General features: G+C 37.8%; 1 non-coding gene across 1 annotated transcript; it reads left to right on the top strand.

Moving 5' to 3' along the window:
- The first annotated feature begins 21,308 nt into the window (after positions 1–21,308).
- Positions 21,309–21,415, top strand: LOC141603380 (small nucleolar RNA R71). The gene has a single exon (XR_012525260.1). It is a non-coding gene; the product is annotated as a small nucleolar RNA R71 (small nucleolar RNA).
- The last annotated feature ends 1,604 nt before the right edge of the window (positions 21,416–23,019 follow it).

Below are 23,019 nucleotides of genomic sequence, written 5' to 3'. Positions count from 1 at the left end.
CTATACTTCGAATTTTCAGGTGATTTTTGGATATGTTGTCACATATATTATTTTGAGATAACCTGTAAAATTTCATAATTTTTGGACTTCTTATGCTCGAAAAATGGATTTTTCATTATTATATTCGGATTTAGGTGAAAAATAGGTTAATATGAGATAAATTTCGAATTTGGTCATAGAAATTTAGTATATTGTCACATGCAATTTTACAAGATGTGTGTAAAATAATGGGCTATAGTGAAGTCTTTTTGCATGATTTATGGATTTTTGAAAAAAAATAGCATAAATAGTGACATTATTAGTGAAAAATTAATAAAACATAATCTATGACTAAGGAAAAACGTCCAATGTTGCATTTTATTATCTTTTTCAGATCTAAAATTGAAAAGTTAATGTATATAATTTTTCACATTTTTTTTATGTTTTTTAGTTAAAACCGATAAGCCGCAACATTGTTTTTTCCGGGAAAAATTTCGAAATTTTTGACCTAAGGTTTTGAACATTATGAGTGTCATGGTATTTTTCCAGAATGTTCATGAGTTTAAAATTTCAAATTTTGAATTTATTTGAAATTTTGTGATTTATTTGAAGTTTATGGCTTATTTTTGTAATTTTTAGTCCATTAATGAGCAATTTTATAAATATGAGTTAATTATGGTCAAATTATTAGTGAAGACTAAATTTTGAGTCCTAAGAGGTTATGGTAATTAACTTATGCATAAATATAAATTTATGTAATTTTTGTGATTATAAAATGTTGAAATCACGCAAATCCGTAAAAACCGAGTAATATACGATATTGGCTAATTAAAGGCGATTTAGCATAAAATTGGGCATGTTCATACATATTATAATGCTGCATTTTCTTTATGATTGTCATAATTTTTATTTATGTAATTTTTGAATTATGTAATTTTACTTAGTATGGCCTTAGTTTTTAATTGGTATTTCCCGAAATGTATGGGAATATCGATTCGGTTGTAATTTTATTGTGATCTCGTATCACCGTTTTGTAATTTAATAGATTTATTTTATTTTAGTTACAAATGTATAATAGGAAATTATGTAATTTATTATGTAATTTTATTCATTCCGGAGTTCCCAAAGACGGATTTCTTCAAGAATGGCGATACATAAAGACGGTGTTACCTCGAGATGCGTGCCACAACCGAAGTTCAAGGGACCAATGGAGTTGGTTTCCGAATATGTAATAGTTAAATAGTTTTTCTATTTTAGGAAAGGCCATACTAGGATTTATTTATTTTTATGCTTGCATTTTATTTTATTTTATGTCGCATGCATCGCTAAATCGCCATAACTAAAACATGCATCTTCTTCATCGAGTTAATCGACCGTGTCAAATGCAATTATCGTAGTTCACCGCTTTAGTTCACTTAAAACGTGATTGATAATATATTGACATGACCTCTCGCTAAAACAATTAATTGAGACATAGTCTTACCAAATAGTATAAACCATGAAAACCTATTTCGCGAGGGAGTGCACTCGGCCATCCCGGGGTACAAACCTTGTTACGTAGGGGAAGTGGGTGATGAATGTCTATCCACCGAATTCATGTTGATGAGGGTTTCATCGGCCATCCCGTGCCCAAATTAATGTGAATTTGGATCATGGATACATTTATTCGAAATTTGGATTGAACTCAACGGAAGTATTCGTGACCATAGTCGCATGTGTTCCGGGCTATAGATAAACATTAGAGTAATTTTATCGACCAAGAGTTCTAAAAGTAGAATCGATTAAACGTTAATCCACCGAGTTATATTAATAAGCGTTCCATCGGCTATCCCGTGCCTAAGTTGATATGAATTTGGGTCTTGGAATCATTTATCTAGTTGGGTAGAGGTCACTAGAAAAATGCATAAAACTTGTTTAAATCACACGTTTTACGAGTATTATTATTAAAACGACATTTGTTTTACTCCTTATATTTTGTTTTGTAGACCACTTCTTTTTCTCATAACAAATGGCAACACCAACACCAAACGCCACGCCTCTCGCTAATACTTCATGGCTCCGATCCTTCATGGATCGATGTAAACTTGAAAAGAATGGGTCAAATTTCTCCGATTGGGATGCCCAACTCAAATTGGCCGCCCAAGGTGACGACAAGCTTCGTTACCTTACCGAGGCCTCTCCACCCGAACCTACTACTAGGTCGACCGCCGCCACTAGGGAAGCATATGAGGCTTACCAAAAGGAGTCCGCCGCAATGAAAAATGTCTTGATATTTGTGATGGAGGCGGACCTCCAAAGGAGAGCCTTTAAAATGGGCAATGCTAATGAGATTTACTCCAAGCTTGTGACAATGTTTTCACAAACTCCGCGGATCGTCCAATATAAGGCGGCCGCGGCATTCTTTGATCTCGACTTCAAAGAGGGCCAAAAGGATAGCCCTCATGTACTCAAACTTATGGAGCTTGTCGAGACCTTGAAGATTCAAAAGGTTGACATCCCCAAAGAACTCATTGTAGATAGGATTCTACACTCCTTGTCCAAAGTGAAAGCGTATGTTCAATTCCGGGTGAATTTTAACATGCAAGACAAGGATGTGTCTCTTGAAGAATTGCACAAGTTACTTGTGCAAGCCGAAAGGGAAATGGGGTTAAATGTGAACCCACCCAAGGATGTGCTTAACATAAGCACTAAGGGGAAGGGGAAGTTCAAGAAGAATGGGAGGAAGGGTAAGAAGCAAACTCCCACATTCACCAAAGCTAAGACTTGTGAAGCTAGCACTTCAAAAATCAAGAAGGGTCCTCTTGATAAATGTCATTATTGTAATGGTATGGGACATTAGAAAAGAAATTGTTCCAAATACCTTGGTGATATTAAGGCTGGAAAGATTACTCCAGTAGGTAAATGACTATCCTTCTTTTATGTTTCTAATTCAACTATGGTATTATGATGCAAAGTTGTGATAATGTATCTCCCTTTTTATTGTAAATAGGGCCTCCACCAAGCAAAGACAAGGGAAAGGAAAAGCAAGCATGAGAAACCATCAAGAAGCTAGGGATAGCTTTCATGGAGCTTTGCTTTTCATTGTCTTATTTTAAATTATGTTTTGGATTTTAGAACCTTAAGTTTCCGTGTTCGACATGGAAAGGTATTTTGGATAATGGGTTGTATTTTGGATAATGGTGACTTGGTTTGCAACCCAAGTTACCCGTTTTATCATTTTATCCTTTTGTTCTAAAATTCATGTTTAAATGCTTGTTCTTAGAAACATATAACTTAAAGTGATCTAATAGACAAATATAATGACGGGTTTCATTATATGTCCACATGCTTAAGGCTTGTGTATGATCATTTATAAAGTAATTTTGAGTTTATGAACTCTCTTAAAGGTATGTCAATCACCAAGTACACATATGAAATCTAAAACTATTAGTCAATCTATGAGATAGTTCTCCTTATAACTTCAACATCATTATTTGTGTCTCATATGCTATCTTTAGAGAAAAATGAGGACACAACACACGAGGCAAGAAAAATTTATGTACTTGTGTAAATGTGATCTACGCAAGGTAGAATGATTTGAATGAAGGGTATATCTATTCACATAGTATACCAAATAGATGAGATCTATGGTCTCAAGTAAGTTCTATATGAATAAAGAGACCAAGTGAAGTAATCGAAAGAACATATTCTTAAGATAACTACACGAGGAGACCAAAAGAAAATTTTGGAACAAAATGACTAATGTAAAGTCTTAACTAGAGTTTTTGACTAAAGTTTATGAAAATTTTGACCAATAGTTTCAACCTTGAGATTTACTTAAGAGCCTAAATGAAACAATGTAACATCCTAGTAATAAGCGATATTTATCACTAGAAGTTGCAAGGATTGATATACCGATATCTCCAATAGCCAAAGTTTTAAACCACGCAGATGTCATTACTTAACCTCATTATGAAAATGTATTGGTTAAACATCCTTCTAAAAGGGATATTTGAAGGATGTGTATTAGATATTACTTATATTTAATAAATGACATTGCCACACATCATTATGACATGAGTGTGTTAGAGATTTAAAATCTCTTTTCGTAAGGTTAAAATGAGACCTCTTCGAAATAGGTATTTTGAAGGGATATGATGGGAACATATATGGTTTTATCTTAATAACTTGGCAATGCAATTTATATTTCAATTCTTGAAAAGTTTTGATTGAGAAGTCAATTTCGAAATATATGGAATTGAGTGGGAGTTAGGAAATTATCATGTGAAGACATGGAATTTAGTGGGAGCTATCATCCTTTCAATGTTCACAACTCACCACTCATTAAAGAATGACGAGCTAACACCTTCCTTCATAGAGGAAGTTTTGAGTTTTCAATTCTGGATGAAAATGGACTATGATGAATCCAATTACATCAAGGGATGTTGGATTAGTATTGGGAGATACACATCGGATCAACATAAACATAGGTTATTCATCTAAATGAAATGAAATTGCCATTAGCAGTCATGGTCGTTCCTTGAACCTAAATATAGTTGATGACATGATTATAAGTTACTAATGTTTCCGCCATTAGAATGATCATGCACATGTCCAATGGTGAATCATATGCATAAGAGCATGATGATTCATTGGTAAGCCACAATAGAAACGTCATGAATTCTCAAGTAGAATCCGATGAGCGATTTCGGTGTTTGTCAGAATGCTCTTATATGTGTCAAGAGGTTGCGCATATTAATGAAAATCCGAGCACATGTAAGGATTTATGAGAATCCTAAATCTTTCAAGCCTAGAAAGAGAAATAAGAAGTTTTGGAAAGATACTTAGTTGAATAAGAAGTTACTCAAAACTAATCTTTCCTAACTATGCTAGGACTTGTGAGAAGTGCTAGGCTAATCATCTTGTCAAATTGTTGCAAGATTCTGCAAAACATATACCTAGTGCATTGTGTGTGGATGGAGTACTTGATCAGTACAAGTTACATAATTCACCACAAATTCGTTCGTTATGTGATAATCGATAAGGAAGTTCTTTCAAGATAAAGAACCAAAACCGAGGTCGGGAACCTTGATGTGTACTTGGTAAGATTCATGCTATGAGAGAGAACATGAATGTAAAGGAAAATGCAAGTGTAAGAAGTTTGAACACATGGACACATGGCATGTTAAACTTCTATTGCAATCAATAAGTGATTACACTTACGATATACATCACAAGGTTGTAATATGATATTGACTACCCGAGTGTGATGTCGACATTTGTCGTTTGAGTTATTATTAACTCACCTTGTACATTGTTATATCCAAACGGGTTGTGGAGACAATTGAACCCCGTTAAAGTGAACATGGATTAACATTGTATTTGCCCATAGTTACTTACATGAGGTGACGTCTCGAAGTGACTAGAGTGTGATGCGATTGATGGCAAGTTCAAGTACCATAGAGTCATAAGAGATGACTAGTCGATCACATAGGCAGACTGTTAGGAACATTTTGTCGGGCCTAATGACCGCTTATAGAGTTCTGGCAAATTTATATAGCCTGGTCGTGGCGAGAGCTACTATAGTATTCGAATGAGTCGATTCTTTTGACTAAAGACTATTCACCTAAGATGGCACAGTTTCAGATTAACTTTAATTTGTGTTACTACGACCTTCGTAAATGGGGTCAAATGGGCACATTTTGGGTTATGATGGCTGTGGCTAGTTGAAGGGAATGAGTGCGATAGGAATTGTCCACCCCTAGTCAGGGTTATAACAATATCTCAGGGCCACTCGAGGAGTAATGAATCGAAATGCGTGGCCACGCTCGGAAAGTATCTATGATAGATAAGTCCGGTCAATCAGTTATTCTCCAGATCGAGGAAACCACTCTCGATATGATCACTTGCAAGTACGACCTGAAAGACACCTTACATTGAGTGGGAGATAGTAATAGGACAAGAGAATTGGTGACGCACACTGGTCGAGGACAAGTGGGAGATTGTTGGAATATGTGTCCTCCGACAATAATGCGATCACGACTGTTGATCATGATGATCACATGTTTAAATCTCATTATAAAGAATACAATTGGGAAGTAATTTTTACTGTCAACTATTCAACATATATCGGTAATGATTGGCTGACTAGAATTTTACATTACTGTCGTGCGACGGTGGTGATCAGTTGATCCCCTAGGTCATACCTATTAGGCAACACTCTTAATTGATCATTTAATTAATCGTATAACGTTACGAGTTAATTAAATTACTTGAAAATTGACGGACGATTTTGGAAGTAAAATTTACGTATCACATTGAAATTTGATTAAATGAGATACGGTCAGAGTAATCGAATTGTATCATTGCCCAGATGAAATTATTGTTTAAGGAAACAATTAAATTGAATGAATTATTATAAATACAATTTATTGTGATTTATAATTGGAGAAATATTTTGGTACAAGTAATTATGAATTACTAAGTTGATTTTTGTATATGACGTATTTTTATTAATACGTTGATTTTTAACATGTTAAAAATACATAACAAATTTATGTTACATATGACATGTGACATATTGATAAATTGACAAAAATAATATGGAATCCATATTATCTAATGTACCGAAATTAAGAGGGTTTTAGGCTAAATATTGTGTTGTTTAAATTAGTGGAAAACACAATCATTTGCATTATAGACTAGCCTTGCAACCTATTGCTTATTGTAAAGAACAACACAAGCATGCATTGGCTCCCCAAAATTCCCCCCTTCCACCCGGTTTTTGAGATGGAAAAACCATTATGGTTTTTCATCTTATTTACCTAATAACACACAAAATGTTGTAGTGTATTATTCATTCTTTGACTCATCCAAAAATAAGAATTCTAGAGAGACAAAAAGCTCTCTTCTTCTTCTCTCCCAAAACCGAAAATATTAAGTGTATTATAATATTTTTGGGTCATTTTTCTACAAGATTAATATTGTACTAGTAACTATAATATTAATTTTAATTAAGAGTAAGCTTTGGGTATAAATCCTTGGGAGAGATCCTACACTTGGGTCTTTATTCATCCAAAAGTGAAAGCTCAAGAACAAGAGAGAAAGGTGATCTCTCTTGTGCCCATATTAACCAAATTTCCAATGTAAGAACAATGTTTCTTCCTTATCTTGTTTTAATGTTTGCATGCATAAGATCAATCATTAATTTTATGACAAATTAAATTATAACATATATGAATATGTAAGTATATAGATCTAATTTTATGACAAATTAAATTATAACATATATGAATATGTAAGTATATAGATCTACTTTTCCTTCAATGGTATGATCTTTCCAATCTCCTTTTTCCTCTTTATGTTAATGACTATGTGGCTTTGTTTTGATTGATGCGGTATAACAATATGAACTTAGGACTTGCATTTAGTTTATATGTCATATTAGTTGATAGAATCACTTGCATTAGGATGTATATTATAGTTGCATCATGGCATATAGTTGCATTTAGATAAAACATTTTGAAAAGTGCCTAATTGAGAACTTTGACAAGAGCAACTAAGCCATTACAATTACTTTTTCAACTTAAGACTTTGCCTACTAGAATGGTTGTAAAACACCCTAGATAGTGTCATTCTAGTGTCTTTTGACCCATGACCCAAAGCCTATTCAAGGGTTTGCATGTGAGTCACCTATCCAACCCCGTGATGCGATGTGGACTTGGTTAACTTGTCTAGGTGACCTTGATTGACCTTGTGGTAAGGCAACCCAAAAATATTTTCTATCAATAAGCTTGAAGTGCTCATTTCGAAAATTTTGTCATGTGGAAGTAATTTATTGCTAAGGAAACCTCAAATGTTATGAAATGTTGAAATGTTTAGAAATTTAGTTGTTTTGATGGAGGCGTACCACTTCGATGTGCTTTGGAGAGGGATCCATTGAATTGGGCCCCCACACGGTTGTGAATTCGACCGCCCAGAGACAGAGTGACTATCACCCCGAAAAGCTATTGTCTAGAGGTTAACCGGTTGCCTAATAAGCGATTGGCGAAAGCAAAGGACACTAGCCCGGAAGGGACAAACCCCATCTTAAATTTTTGAAATGTGAAAGCTAAATGAGGACAATTTTGAATACTAGTCATATCCACCCTTTGTTTATAAATATTTGAGCATTTCATTCCCAAAAAGCCTTTTTGTCAAGCCACTTTGTTGAGCTTGGGACGATCCATGACCTTTACTTTTGTAGAGAATTCGAGACTTGTCATGTCATATGCTACTAGCATCATAGGGATCATCATTCCACCACCATCCGATCGCTCTGGACGAAAGCATTTGGAAATTGAGGACGAAAGTAGTCTAGTTTAACACCATTTGGAGGTGATTTAGTGCCATCCTCTTAGCCTTAGTAATTTGTTGAACTAGTATTTGTGAAGGATTATATGCTCTTAAATTTGTTCTCTTTTTGTTGCCTCCGCCACTTGATGAGGAAGTGGCTATTCCTTTTGTAGATGCATCCATTATTTGATTTTGTGTGCTTAATGTTTGGATGTGTTGCCATTTTGGTAAGACCCACCTTGCCTTGCAAGAAGGCATCCTACCTCGTGGTTGTCTTGTTGTGAGTTGAAGGGGCGGAGTGAGACCCGCTAATTGTCTCATATCGGCTATGTTATTAGGTTAGTTTAAATAATGGTCCTAGTCTTTGTCACCTCTTTATTCGGGACGAGCAAAGGTTCGGTTTGGGGATATTTGATGTGACCATAATTAGCGCATATTTAGCCCCCTAATTAGCCTTGTTCCCATGCTTTTTAGTGCATATTTGGGTCATTTATTGTCTTTAGTTCTTTGTTTTGCATATTCTTTGAGATTTTGATCCCTTGGTAGGAAAGGAGTGCAAATCTTGCATTTTCATGGCAAAACAAGACTAAATTGATTGAATTCAATGACCAAGCATCAAGGAGAGACAAGATTAGAAGGCCTTTGTAACTATGATAGTAGATGAGCAATGTTGAGAAAGGATCCTTGCATCCCCGAGGAAATCCCCAAGGTTTTTATGAAGAAAAGGGAAGAAAAGAAGAAGAAATAGTGCTGGGCTACAATCCGAGCGGATTGTCCTGAATCCGCCCGTCCTCCACAAGCACAATCCGTGCGTCTTCCCTCAAAGACGCCCGGATTAGCAGCCCACAGAATCCGCCCAGATTCCCCTGAAGACGCCCGTCTTCCCCTGCCTGAATCCGCCCGTCCCGAGTCCAATACGCACGGATTCCAGTACAGCGAAATTTCGTCTTCTCCAAGCTACAAAGAAAGAAGCCCTTCCTTCGAAAAATATCGGCTTCTCCCTGCTCAATCTAAAAAGTGTAATTACTAGTTTAGCCCTTAGTTAACCCTAATGCATCCACCTAATTTCCACTATAAATACCCCATTAGTCTAATTAGAAGAGTATGTTCTTCTTATCAATATTTAGAGTAGTTAATATCAATCAAATCTCTCTTTAGTATTGTAATCAACAATTAATCAAGTTCTAATACAAGTTTTATTTCCTTAATCTCTCTTTTGTTCATCCTTTATTTTGGATAATTGAAGATTATTTGGGTTATTATTGGGAGATTGACAACCTCTCAATCAAGCATCAAGTACTTCTTTTATTCTTTGCTTTGTTATTGGAATCATTAGTAGGTATAATTCTCTTAATCCCTTTTTAATTATTGTTAATTACTCTCATTTATTCATCATGTTTCCTTTTGTTGGTGTGATTGACAACCTTGCTAGCATGATCAACATGATAATGAGTGAGTAGTGACCTAGCTAGGGTTAATGGGTAATTAGGGGAAACCAACATGGGGAATGATTCATGCTTAAATTAATATGCTTTCATGGTTTATTTGCTTGCTTGTTTTGATCTCAACTCATGCACATGTTATGTTTGATGAAATGTGAGCCTATGAATCCTTGCATTTTTTTTTACCCATCACCTATCTTTTCAATGAGACTTGTAAGACATAAACCAACTCGAGTCTCATTAGACCATGCATGTTGTTGAGTAGGGAAGACTAAGTCGACTTGTAGGTGTTGTACAATCTAATCGATTCGGCTCTGGGACCCAAACTTTCCTAGGATTGTAAGATATAACCCAACTCAATCCATCACAACAATAATTGCTTGCTATTAATTTGAGAACATGTTTGTATGATCAATTACCATGATTCCCCTATGACCCCATGACACCCTAGTGCTTTTTATCAATTGTTTACAACCCTTTTAATTCATCTTGCTTATTTACTTTCATTGCTATTTAGTTAGTGACCTTCTACATCAACCCAAATTGTAACACCCCTAAGACACCACTAGTTTCAATAGAAATCTCATCTCAATTCCCGTCCCTTGGGATCCGACCTTTACTTGCCTCTTTACTAATTGTAGAGTTGTTTGTGAAGCTATAAATTGTGTTTTGATTCGGACGTGACCCAACGACAACATCTATTAAATTGAGAAAACGAAATGGACCGATCAACCACCTACCAATCCGCGGTCGCGGGCCACCTGCAGGCCAAGCCAATCTGTGGACATGCAGCGGTCTTTTGAAAGCCACGCTCGGTGGCGTAAAGATGCTTTCGACCGGATCGTTTTAGATCGGTCGGTTTCGTCTCGGTAAGGGTCTCAAAACGATTAGAGATGTTCAGAGTCGCCACCAAGCATTTGTGGGATGCCTGGAACCCGTTCGAATTCCACTTTATACCTCGGTCAAATCGAAGCACAAAGCAACGTTTGACATAGGTACTAAAGATAAGGAAATCGTCCCTCTTTAGCATCCTATCTCTAGAATGACTCTCGTACGCCCTGGATAAGGTAGTCCACTATCCAAAGTTTCTGAGTAAGAGGTGAAGGTACGTATTGGGAAGCCCTTTAATCAGACACCCAATCCCGCCCGCGTTTAACGGCCTCTACTGATCGATCTTGGTTGGTTGAATGCAAAAGTTGATAAAACGGTTTAAATGCATGAATGCGCATTCAATGATTTAAACCTAACATGTGAGAGCTTTCTAAGTCGGTTAATTTAATCCAAGTATCAAGTATAAGATGTCGAGTTGGATTAATGATTAATTTGCATGCAAGACGGAAATTAAACATCCATTTACCGTATTAGGTTTAGGGTGCATAACATGATCCATTTGTCTTAGTAAGGCATTTTGCAAATATGGTTTTGAATAATTGAGTAGTCATCTGATTCGTCCTATATCCGGGTTAGCCGGAGTCGGGATCGTCCTAGACTAATGCTGGAAGGGAACAGGCCCTGTACCAGACGGCTAAATTAGGCGCGAGCCAGCCGGCGGTGTAAGGGGCCTCCCTCTGGTTTTGAAAATGAAAAAGAAAAGGCCTGCTTGAGGCGCGGGTTAGCCAACGGTTGTATGCCGTGTTCTGACTTTTTAGAAAACGTTATAAAACGTGTTGAAACGGGTATTTGAACCCGGTTTGATTTTGAAAGGGTCGTTTAGACCGCATTTGTTGATTTGAAGAACAAGACCCGAATATCATCATTATTCGATAATATTCGGTGTCGGGTTCGATTTGACAAACTTGACATGAATAGTTTTGAAAAGTGATTATGGACTAATTGTTTTAAGTCTGTTTTGAATGTAATTAGTCGATACTCGTCATCGTACCCGGGTTAAAATCCGGCATGGTATGTAGAACCAAAGATGATTTTGTGTTGGTGACTAATATGTTTGTTTGGAAATGTAAAGAAATGAAATAAAAGGCTTTAAAATACCTTCTAAATGTCATTAACCAAATATTATCACCGAAACATGGATTTAACCGTCATGGTATGAAGAACCAAGGTTGAAAAATGCTTTATGGTTAAAACATGTGAAATGAAAAAAAAAGGTTTCGAAAATACTTGAAATGGTAAAAACCGATTACAAATATAAAAAATGGATTAAGGGAAATGACGAGAACAAACACGGTTGATTTCTGGTCTGAATACCCCATTTAGGCGCGAGCTAGTTGGCGACCTAAGGGGCTTCTGCCTCAGACCAAAAATCAGTTTTGGCTCGTTTATTCCATGCTTTGGTTCATGTTATGCATGTTTTAGCATGTTAGAGTCATGAAACAAATGAAAACATAATAAAAGAGGATTTTTACACCCTCATACTTACATGTTTGGTTATGGCGAGTGACCGACGTAAGTGTAACAACTCGTTTGATCGGAAAAAACTCGGTTTAAAACCGTTTTGGTAAGTAAAAGAGTGTTTTAAAAGTTTAGTGATGGTGTAGTGGTCGAAGTGGTAGGTCAAGTGATTTAATGCACGATGACGGTACCAAACAATGTGTAAGGCTCGTGTTTACGATCGGTAGGTCGTAAATACGCGTCCGGTTGTGACTTTAGAAGTCGAGTCGAGAATTTTAAGGGAGAAAAGAGGGGGCGGACAATCGCGTAAGTCTTAAATGGGTGGCATTTGAGGGGTATTTATAGGAGAATGAGTGGTTGTGTGAGTTTTGAGCGACGTGGCCACCCGGGCTGCTCAAAGAGGCGCGAGCCACGTCGCGGGTCTTCGAGCTGTGTTGTCGCTTTCACAACAAACGCAATCATGATTTGTTCTATCCTAGGTTTTGTAGTCAGATGTTTGGCACTTGACCAACATGAATCCGGGAAAACTTAGCATAGAAGGCTTTGAGATATTTTGTTTTTGTGGTTGACTCGGTTTGACTCGTTGTTGGAGTCGGGATTTGAATTTTCAAGTCGGTTTTTGGTCCGGTGTGGGTTTTGACTCTAGTTTGTGTCATTGCGACCCCGTCGCCGTGCATTAAACACTCCAGGTATTTTTGAAATGTTTTGAAATGTTTTATTTTCGAAATCGTTTTAAGTTTTCCGACGTAAAGTTGTACACAAACTGTCGATTAAACGCTGCGATTCCAAAACATGTTGTAGTCCGATAATCATCGGGTGTTTGTTGGAGTCTCAGCAGATACCGGGTATCTACACCAAGGGACGGGAATTGAGATGAGATTTTCGATTGCAACTAGTGGTGTCTAAGGGTGTCACAATTGGGGTTTGAAGTAGAAGATCCCTAAACGAAATAGCAATAAAAGTAAACAAGCAAGATGAATTAAAAGGGATGTAAACAATTGATAAAAAGTACTATGGTTTCATGGGGTCATAGATGATTCATAGGAATTGATCATACAAACATATTCTCAAATTATAAGCAAGCAATTATTGTTGTGATAGATCGAGTTGGTTTATATCTTACAATCCTAGGGAAGTTTGGGTCCCGGAGCCGAATCGATTAGATTGTACAACACCTACAAGTCGACTTAATCTTCCCTACTCAACTATATGCATGTTCTATTGATACTCGAGTTGGTTTATGTCTTACAAGTCTCATTGAAAAGATAGGTGATGGGTAAAAAATGCAAGGATTCATAGGCTCGCATTTCATCAAACATAACATGTGCATAAGTTGAGATCACAACAAGCAAGCAAATAAACTATGAAAACATATTAGATTAAGTATGAATCGTTCCCCATGTTGGTTTCCCCTAATTACCCATTAACCCTAGCTAAGGAAACTACTCACTTATTATCATGTTGAACATGCTAGCAAGGTTGTCAATCATACCAACAAAGTAAAACATGATGAATAAATGAAGATAATTAACAATAACTAAAAAGAGATTAAGAGAATTATACCTACTAATGATTCCAATAATAAAGCAAAGAATAATAGAAGTACTTAATGCTTGATTGGAAGGCAGTCAATCTCCCAATAATAACCCAAATAATCTTCAATTACCCAAAATAAAGGATGAACAAGAGAGAGATTAAGGACATAAAACTTGTATTAAAACTTGATTAAATGTTGATTACAAGATTAAAGAGAGATTTGATTGATATTAACTACACTAAAGATTGCTAAGAAGAACATGCTCTTCTAATTAGACTAATGGGGTATTTATAGTGGGGATTAGTTACATAAATTAGGGTTTACTAAGGGCTTAAATGACGATTAAGTCCTTGAGGAATCGCCGGTCTCTAGGGAGACTCAGGACTCTTTTTCGCCGGTCTTAGAAAAAGATGCGCATCCTTCCTTGAAGTTTGTAGAAGACGAAATAGGTTGTAAGGGAATCCGGGCGTCTTTGGCACGGGATGGGCGGATTTTGGTATTCCTGGACGGGCGTCCAGCTGGGGAAGATGGGCGGATTGGGAACATTTTGGACGGGCGTCCCGTGGGGAAAGACGCTCGGATTGTACCTCCTGGACGGGCGTCTTGTAGACAATCCGCTCGGATTGTCTTACAGCTTCGTTCCTTCTTCTTTTCTTCTTTTTTCTTCATAGAATCCTTGAGGATTTCCCTGGGGATGCAAGTATCTTTTCTCATCATTGCCCATATACTATAGTATGTACAAAGACCTTCTAATCTTGTCTCTCCTTGATGCTTGGTCATTGAATTCAATCAATTTAGCCTCATTTTGCCATGAAAATGCAAGGTTTGCACTCCTTTCCTACCAAGGACACAAAACCTCAAAGAATATGCAAAACAAAGGACTAAAGACAATAAATGACCCAAATATGGACTAAAAAGCATGGGAACAAGGTTAATTCGGGGACTAAATATGCTCTAATTATGGTCACATCAAATATCCCCAAACCGAACCTTTGCTCGTCCCGAGTAAAGAGGTGACAAAGACTAGGACCATTATTTAAACTAACCTAATAACATAGCCGATATGAGACAATTAGCGGGTCTCACTCCACCCCTTCAACTCACAACAAGACAACCATGAGGTAGGATGCCTTCTTGCAAGGCAAGGTGGGTCTTGCCAAAATGGCGACACATCCAAACATTAAGCACATAAAATTAAGTAATGGATGCATCTACAAAAGAATAGTCACTTTCCTCATCTAAGTGGCGGAAATTATCTACAAGGGAAGCAATTGAAGGGTACACACTCCTTCGTAGATGCAATTTCTTCAAACTACTAAGCCTAGAAGGATACCAATAAATTACCTGCAAGTTGTGTCAAGCTAGGGTACCTTTGTCCTCAATCGTTAAATGCTTTTGTCAAGAATAGACTCCCTACGGTGTTAGAAACACTGGAGGATCGCGGAATTCCCCCTCTTGCCTAGACAAGAAGAAGGGTCGTCCCCTCTCTACCATGCACAAAAATGGATACGATGGATAAAGGGATCGATAAAATTTGAGTTTCACTTTTGGAGTTTGCTTTGTTTTTGTTTTCCCCCCAATTTCTTGGGGCATATAACATTTGAGAACACTTTCTTTTGCCATTTCTTTTGATGTTTGGCATTTCAATACTTGACAACTTTTCAACTTTTTGCATTTTATTTTTGAACATTTTCAAAGTCACCCCATATGTAGTGAGGGTGCCTTATATTTGAAGCTTTAGGAGTCTATTTTTGCTCCTCTTTTCATTTGATGCCGTTGCAAACTTTCTTTCACTTTTCATTTCATTGAACTTAAATTGATTTCTTTTTGTGCCCATTCCCTTTGATGACAGAAATGTGGTAGAACATGGATGATGGATGGATGGATGCATGTTTTCAAGGGTCACCTTGGAATAAACGGTAGCCAAGGAGTTATCACACCACAAGGTACTCTTGACTAGGCCTTAATCCATGGGTCAAAGGATACTAGCATGACACATCCTAGGGTGTTTTACAAGTATTCTAACAAGCAAAGTCTTAAGAAGAAAAAGCTTCTACTAGGGCCTATATACACTTGTCAAGCTTCCCAAGCAGACGGTTTCGCAAAATTTTTCTAACATGCAACTATATGCCATGATGCAACTAGCATATAAACATCCTAATGCAAATGATTCTACCAACTAATATGCCATATAAACTAAATGCAAGTCCTAGATTCACATTGTTATACCGCATCAATCAAAATAAAGCCACATAGTCATTAACATAAAGAGGAAAAAGGAGATTGGAAAGATCATACCATGCGGTCTTCATGATCCTTATGTCTCGGATGTGGCGTAGTCAATCAATGTGAACAAGGATAGAACAAATACAATATATACAACAATATATACATGACTACACTACAAAGGAAATGAACTTGTTTTTGGATTTTCAAATTTTTCAAATTTTTATGGTTTTTCGAAACTTTTGGATTTTTTGGATTTTTGAATAAAAGTTAAGTTAGAATTCCCCATCCCCACACTAATATGGGCATTGTCCTCAATGGCCAAAATGATGGGAAATTATGCAAAAATGATGCATGCATTCTACACTAAATGCAAGCTATATTATACTACACTACATGATGCATGGGTTTTTGTTTATGACGGAGAGCGTAATTTAGATTACGTCTCGTTGCGTATGCATGTACTTCCCCAAACCGAGATAGACATTATTTCTAATGTCCTAAAGTTGGGGGTAGTTCATGCACACAAGATGCAATGCATGAAACTAAATTGTCATTTTGGATTTTCAAAAGTGGGAACAATGAAATAAGAACACCTCAATGGGGCCGAGGTGTTAGTCCTCTATGTTGCTAGGACTCTCTAACCATGATCAAGATAAAATAAATAAAATAAAGAAAGAAGTAGACAAACTTCAAGAGGGTATGAGCCTCCAAAGCTTGCTAGTCTTCCACCATATCATCATTGTCAGCATCTTCCTCAATAGAAGTGGGCTCATCACCACTTCCCTCTTCACTTCCTTGCTCACTTCCTTCATCATCCTCTTCTTCTTCATTTACCTCTTCAATAATGCCCTCATCAACAACCTCATCACCGACAACCTCATCGTCACCCGGTATCTCACCCCTATATGCACTTGGAAAGAAGACTTCCCTATCCGCCCAACTAGGCAAAGGACATGAAGGATCAAGTAGTCCTTGCCTAGATAAATGAAGGAGGGGTGGATATTAGGCTAAGTATGCATCTTCCCGATCCTTATAAGCTTGTTTGTGCATCTCTTGCATAAGTAGAGTCATGTAGTCATTTCCCGCTTCAACACCTTCGGGTTTGAACTCTTGATATTTGAATGGATAGGGTGGTGTGACAATGAAGGAGGAGGGAATTTCAATTTCACCCCTTTGTTGACGGATGATGTATTTGGCTTCCTTTGAGAGGGGAAGAAGGTAGTTCGTCCGATGGACACTCAAACGGCATATCTTGGAAGGCAAAGTAAAAGATCTAGCATCGTTGGTGAGCCACCCATATTTGGTGTCAAGAGGATTATGCGTAACCCACTTGTACTTGTTAATCATGGCATCCATGTCAATGAGATGACCCCTTTTTTTCGCCACATACTTGCTATCCTTGTTGAAATTCGGATCAAAGTACTTGGCCAAGAGAGTAACTAGACCTCCATTTACAATAAATGCGGTGCCTTGTTTTCCACAATCAACATTGAGCCATCTTTCCACCAAAAGCCTTAGAGAATTGTAAGGCTTGGTGAATTCCCTTCCAATATTTAAGGCGGACTCAAGTAGAATACAATCGAGCTTGGTAAAGTGGTTAGTGTCTTTTCTTGCAATGATAGTATTCCCGATGACCTTGTGCCACACTCTAATGCCCGGATGGTGGACTAATAGAGCGCGACTAGCATGAAAGTTCTCAAATTTCCTCCCGAAAATCGCCTCCCAAAGAGGAGCGGGGTCATACTTTTCGGGCTTCTTATAATAATGGGGTGAATCACTAAGACCTAATGCTTTACTCAAGTCATCAAAGGTGATGCGCCTATTCACATTGGCAATGCGAAACTCGATGTTTTCTCTAGTCTCTACCTTAATTACTTTCAAAGAACTCAAGAATTCCAAGGTAAGGGAGGGGTATGTCAATTCTCTTGTAGCAAACAATTTTCCCAACCCCATGGCTTCAAAGAAGGCTTTTGTTTGTTCAAGGACACCCAATTTGTTCAAGGCATCTTCACATATGAATTTGGTGGGTAGAAAGGATTTCTTAGCATACTTGGCAAATGTATCCCTATGGGAGTTAGAAATGAAAATTACCTCCGGATAGTTTGATAATTGAGCAATTTCCGGAGTTGATGATGTTGTTGCTTCCAAGGGAGGATTTTGTTGTTGTTGAACTTCCAAGTTTGCACTAGCAACCACCATAGCCAATGAGGCTTTCTTTGCTTGAAGACATTGTTGCCTTGTTGAGAGTGCCTTTGCCTTAGGTGCCTTTGTTGATCATTTTGTTCTTGCCATTGATGATTATACCAAGAAAAGAGTGAAAATATTCAATTTCCAAGTATACCCAAATCGATTTTAAGATGAAAGACTTTGCCTTTGTATTTCGAAAATCGACTCAAAGGTTGATAATTTTGGTGCTTGGATTGATTATTGTTGGAGGAGGAGTGATTAATTGTTGTTAAAAGGAAGTTTGGATTTGATTTTGTTGAATTTGGTTGAGGAAATCTTGTTTTGGTGATGGAGAGGATGAGGGTTTTGAGTTTTGGGGTTTATGGGTAGTGTTTTGAATGTATGAATGAAGGAATGAATGTGGGATGGGGTATTTAAAACACCCGAAAATTTTGAAACTGCAGGGGAAGACGGGCGTTTTTCCTTCGGGACGCTCGGATTCTGCCTATTTGGGTTCAGGATTCTCGCCTAAAGACGGGCGTCTTTTAGCTGGGACGCTCGGATTCTTTGACTACGGGACGAGCGGATTCTGCTGAAGACGGGCGGATTCTGATACAGCAAGCTTTCTTATATTACACTGGAAAAAAGACGGGCGTCTTTCTGCAAAGACGAGCGGTTTCTTCAAGACGAGCGTCTTCTCTGCTGGGACGCTCGGATTCTTCAACAGTCCCAAATTTTCAATTTTGCAGTTAAAATGAACGGACGGATTCTGCAAAAGACGCTCGGATTCCCTAAAGACGAGCGGATTCCCTTTAAGGACGCTCGGATTCTCCCTGGTCTACCCGAATTCAGTTCCATCCGTGCACTTGCATATCCCTTGTCATTTTTCATTCTTCAAATCCCGTGTTCTTCATTGTAGGGGCACTACTAAGGCATGAATAGCCTAGGCAATTGCTATCCCCACACTAAGCTAAAGCACTACACATCAATTGAATCATTAGTCCCTCCCTCACTTCTCTCAAAAATGATAATTACCTTGATCAAAGCATAAAAATCCAAAAATGACAAAAAAAGCAATGTAAGAATTAAAATGCAAGTTAGGGAGTTAGAAATATTTACAAATGGTGGTTTAGGGAGGACTCCACCAAACTCTCATCCTTAGTGAGATGTCATGGGGGCATGTCCAAGGTGTTGTTGATGTTGCTCAACACCTTGAAAAAGTAGTCAAAAGCTTGTTCATTATCATGATAAAGATCTTCAATAGACCTTTGCCCTTGTTGTTCTTTATATTGGTCTTTATCGATAGCATTACCAATATAGGGATTGAAAATCCCTTCAAACTCATCGTCCCAAAGACCACAAACTTCATCTACTTGATCACTAAAGATCTCTTGAGTTGATAGAGACAACTCTCCAACTTTCTTGTCTTGGCCAACGAGGCCATCCTCTTCATTGCTTGACTTTGGTGAGCTTTTCAAGCTCTCTTTGTTACAATTCACTTGCTCTTTGAATGGAGCATCATCAATTTTCTTCTTCCATTGGAATTCCGACTTCTTCCTATCATCCTTCCGGCTATAATGATCAACCATAAAACATGGTTCATGCAAACGGGGAGCTCTCATGGTCTTGTCAAGATTGAAAGTTATGCTCTCATCTCCCACTTCTAAAGTGAGCTTTTCATGCTTCACATCAATCACCGCACCCGCGGTGTGTAAGAAAGGTCTTCCTAGAATGACTGGAATGTTGGAGTTTCTTCCATGTCAACAATGACAAAGTCCACCGGGATGAAAAATTTCCCAACTCTTACGGAAACATCTTCCCATATCCCTAATGGTGTCTTCGTTGATCTATCGGCCATTTGGAGTGTGATATTGGTGCATTTAAGCTCTCCTATCCCTAACCTTTTACTCATCGAGTACGGCATAACACTCACACTGGCCCCTAGATCACATAAGGCTTTGTTGATCGTGGTGTCGCCAATGGTACACGGTATTGAGAAGCTTCCCGGATCTTTAAGTTTTGGAGGTGAACTGCCTTGAAGTATTTCACTACTCACCTTAGTGAAGGCGATAGTCTCAAGCTTCCGGATCGACTTCTTCTTTGTAAGGATGTCTTTCATGTATTTTGCATAGACCGGCACGTGATTGATTAATTCCGTGAAAGGAATTGAGACTTCCAAATTCTTCATAATATCCATAAATTTTCCAAGTTGGTCATCAAATTTGGGGTTGCCTTGACGACTCGGAAAAGGAAGTCTAATCACAATGGGCTCCTTCTCCTTGACCTTGTCTTCATTTTTCTTTGAAACTTCTTCTTTTGATGGTTCTCCATCCTTGAAGTTTTGCGCAACTTCTTCTTTGTCACTAGCTTCCACAACTTCATCCTCAACTTGCTTCTTCGGTGCTTCATACCTTGTACCACTCCTCAGGTGAATGGCACTAACCGTTTCATGTCTTGGGGGATTACTTTGAGGTGGTAATTGCCCCTTTTGTCTTTGTGAGCTTGAAGATGCTAGTTGAGTCAATTGGGTTTCCAACATTTTGGTGTGAGCTAGGATGTTGTTGATGGTGATTTCCTTTGCTTGACTATCCTTTTGCATTTGAGTGAAAAACACTTGTTGATTCTTTTGCATTTGGAGGACCGCTTTTTGAACATCAAAACCTTGGTCATTTTGTTGATTGTATGGTGTTTGATTTTGGTAACCTTGGTTTTGGTTGTAAAAGGGTCTTTGATTTTGGTTTCTCATGGGAGGTGGGGTGTATGTTGGTTGAGGGTTTTGAACATTTTGGCTTTTGTATGAGAGATTTGGATGGAATTTGGTGTTTTCATTGTAATAGTTTGAATAAGGGGTACCACACTTTTATGCTCTGAAAGCATTCACTTATTCATTTGTTCCCCTACATTCACTTCGGTCATGTCCCAAAGTTTCACAATTCTCACATATCCCACTTGGGATTGATGAAGATTCCGTCATGGCATTAACATGATGCTTTGGTGATTTTGAGGCTTCTTCAAGTCTAGCCATAGCTTTTTCAAACTTCAAATTGATGGTATCAATGTGAGCACTAAGTTGAGCACCCAATTGAGTAATGGAGTCCACTTCATGCTTTTCTCCTCTAGTAGCCTTGCGAGGTCTACTATATTGTGAGTTATGGACAGCCATTTCCTCAATTTTGTTCCAAGTTTGATTGTCATCAACTTCGGTGAACATTCCATTTGATCCCATGTTGAGAATGTTTCTTGAGTCTTCATAAAGACCGTTCCAAAATTGTTGTACCAAGAACCACTCGCTAAGTCCATGGTGAGGACATGAGCGACAAATTCCCTTAGACCGCTCCCAAGCTTCAAACAAAAATTCTTCATCTCTTTACTTAAAGCTCGTAATTTGAGCTCTTAGCATGTTAGTCTTTTCTGGTGGATAGAACTTTTTGTAGAAAGCTAGAGCCAACTTCTTCCAAGAATCAATTCTGAGAGTAGCCTTATCAAGGCCTTTCAACCATTGTTTTGCGGTGCCAATTAGAGGAAAAAGGAAATAAGACCCATCGTATTTGGTCTTGAGTTACACCGGTTTGAGAAATCGCATCACAATAGTCGCAAAAAGTCTCCATATGAGAGTGAGGGTCTTCACTAGGCATCCCCCCAAATTGGCTTCTTTCGACTAATTGGATAAATGCGGATTTGGCAATAAAATTTCCGGTTAAGTGTTGTGGTGTGGGAGTACCATTGGGTAGGTTCTCCTCGGTTGGTACGGAATGTGATGAAAATTTAGGCATTGTGGGTTGATTTTGTGTTGGATTTTGTGTTGGGTTCTACTCACCTTCTCTTGAAAAAGGGTTGATGAACTCAATAGTATTTGGTTGAATATCTACAACCTCACCAATACCTCTCAAAGTTCTCCTAGCATGTCTTCTATTGGTTGTCAAAGTCCTTTCAATTTCGTGATCAAAGGGCAACAACTTACCTTGTGACCTTCTAGACATGCAAAATATCAAACAACTCGAAAATAATTAGAACCAACCTTGAGGAGTTTTACTTCCCCAAGGAAAAAAAAGACACAACTAATAACAATACAAGAAAATCTAAATCAAGTTAACACCGTCCCCGGCAACGGCGCCATTTTTGGTCGTGATCCCTCGTGAGGGGTTTAGTTTTCAGTGCTTGTCGTTAGGAGCACCTAGACCAAAACACAATTTATAACTTCACAAACAACTCTACAATTAGTAAAGGTCGGATCCAAAGGGACGGGAATTGAGATGAGATTTTCTATTGCAACTAGTGGTGTCTAAGGGTGTCGCAATTGGGGTTTGAAGTAGAAGATCACTAAACTAAATAGCAATAAAAGTAAACAAGCAAGATGAATTAATAGGGATGTAAACAATTGATAAAAAGCACTAGGGTGTCATGGGGTCATAGGGGATTCATGGGAATTGATCATACAAACATATTCTCAAATTATAAGCAAGCAATTATTGTTGTGATAGATCGAGTAGGTTTATATCTTACAATCCTAGGAAAGTTAGGGTCCCGGAGCCGAATCGATTAGATTGTACAACACCTACAAGTCGACTTAATCTTACCTACTCAACTATATGCATTGTCTAATGAGACTCGAGTTGGTTTATGTCTTACAAGTCTCATTGAAAAGATAGGTGATGGGTAAAAAATGCAAGGATTCATAGGCTCGCATTTCATCAAACATAACATGTGCATAAGTTGAGATCACAACAAGCAAGAAAATAAACTATGAAAACATATTAGATTAAGCATGAATCGTTCCCCATGTTGGTTTCCCCTAATTACCCATTAACCCTAGCTAAGGAAACTACTCACTCATTATCATGTTGAACATGCTAGCAAGGTTGTCAATCATACCAACAAAGTAAAACATGATGAATAAATGAAGATAATTAACAATAATTAAAAAGGGATTAAGAGAATTATACCTACTAATGATTCCAATAATAAAGAAAGAATAATAGAAGTACTTGATGCTTGATTGGAAGG

The sequence above is a fragment of the Silene latifolia genome, chromosome 9, assembly GCF_048544455.1.
Source record: "Silene latifolia isolate original U9 population chromosome 9, ASM4854445v1, whole genome shotgun sequence".
Classification (NCBI taxonomy): domain Eukaryota; kingdom Viridiplantae; phylum Streptophyta; class Magnoliopsida; order Caryophyllales; family Caryophyllaceae; genus Silene; species Silene latifolia.
The sequence above is the reverse complement of the archived record's forward strand: the minus strand, read 5'-3'. Positions and strand labels throughout refer to the sequence as shown.